Source organism: Orbicella franksi, chromosome 9 (genome assembly GCF_964199315.1).
Source record: "Orbicella franksi chromosome 9, jaOrbFran1.1, whole genome shotgun sequence".
Taxonomy (NCBI): Eukaryota; Metazoa; Cnidaria; class Anthozoa; order Scleractinia; family Merulinidae; genus Orbicella; species Orbicella franksi.
In genome coordinates this window covers 17,828,065-17,829,620 of record NC_138153.1, presented here as the reverse complement: position 1 = coordinate 17,829,620, position 1,556 = coordinate 17,828,065, and the positions used below count along the sequence as shown (strand labels likewise).

Below are 1,556 nucleotides of genomic sequence, written 5' to 3'. Positions count from 1 at the left end.
GCGGTTCTCTTGCATCAACGATCGCTTTTACCTTGTCTTCCGTAGGGCCAATACCATTGTCGCTTAACACCAGTCCCATGAACACCATCTGGGTCATGTGGAACCTGCACTTCTCTGCATTCAGCGTGAGATTCTTCTCTTTCAGCCTCTCCAAAACTTGCTGCAATCTTCTGTCATGTTCTTCAGTGTTCTTCCCATGAATAATGATATCATCTGAGATGTTGGCAACACCTTCACAACCTTGTAATGATTGCTGAATAACATACTGGTACACTTCTGGAGCTGAGCTTATCCCAAACATAAGGTGCTTGTACTGGTATAGACCACAGTGTGTAGTGAACGTTGTGATACTTCTGGAATCTGGATGGAGTTCCAATTGGTGATAACCCCATTTTAAATCCAGTTTACTGAACACCGTGCTTTGGTTGAGATTTTGGAGCACTTCGTCCACTGTGGGTATGGGATAACGTTCTCTGATAATGGCTTCATTAGCCCTTCGCATGTCTACACAAAGGCGTATTTTGTCATTCTGCTTTGGGACTACTACAACTGGACTAACCCACGGGGTCGGGCCCTCTACCGGTTCAATTATGTCCATGGCTACCAGTTCTTCAATCTTTTCTTTAACCTTGTCCCGAAGACTAAATGGGGTGCGCCTGACTGGTTGCGCCACAGGAGGTACATCCAGATTCACATGCAACTTAACTTGGTAATTCTTTAACTTTCCCACACCTTCAAAGATTTCTTTGTAATCGGACATAATCGTCCATTAGATGTCACAGTGCAGATCCGCATTCCTAATTTCAACACGCCTAGCTGTATGGCAGTTTCTCGTCCAAGCAGTGCCGCCCCTTCACCATTAATAACAACAAATTCGGCTTCGGTTTCTTTCCCATCTACTCTTGCCAGTGCTGAGAATGTTCCTAGAACGTTCAGCGGCTGTTTACTGCCATAGGCATAAAGCTTCTTATCACTCTTTCTCGACACACACTTAATCTTGTCTTGCTTTAACTTTGACCACAGATTTTTGTCAATCACATTGGTGATCGCACCCGAATCAATCAGCATTGCAACTACAACTCCGCCCACAGTCACATCTATTTTCTCAGGAGATGTAGCGGAATTCACAATAAATGCATGCTCGTCTTCATCTCTTTCACTTCCCACATACCTGACTGACTTCTTTTTCTTTCCTTTTGTCTTCTCTTCCCGTCTAGGTTTGGGAGGTTTGGCTGTTTTCGTTCTACACTGCGAGCCAGAATGGTCAGCTCCTCCACACTTATGGCAAGTTTTTCCTTTCGCAGGGCATTCAGAGTCTCGTCCAAAATGTCCTACTTTTCCACATCTGTAGCATGCTCACTTTACAGACTCCTTCTCTTTGTCTTCCTGCTTGTCGCGGACCAAATTCACATCCTTTCTGCCTTCCATATTCTCCAGCTGTGATTGAACTCGCTCGTGATTTGCTGCCGTCGAAAGTAACAGCTCTAAGGTTAATTTCTCACCTTTTTCCAGTAGTTTCTTCCTTAATTCATGTGATTTACATCTCTGCACGACTT

The 1,556-nt window shown here is 44.4% G+C and overlaps 1 pseudogene; it reads right to left on the bottom strand.

Annotated features, from left to right (window-relative positions):
- Positions 1-848: 848 nt before the first annotated feature.
- Positions 849-1,556, bottom strand: part of LOC145497803 (uncharacterized) — a 935-nt pseudogene continuing 227 nt past the window's right edge.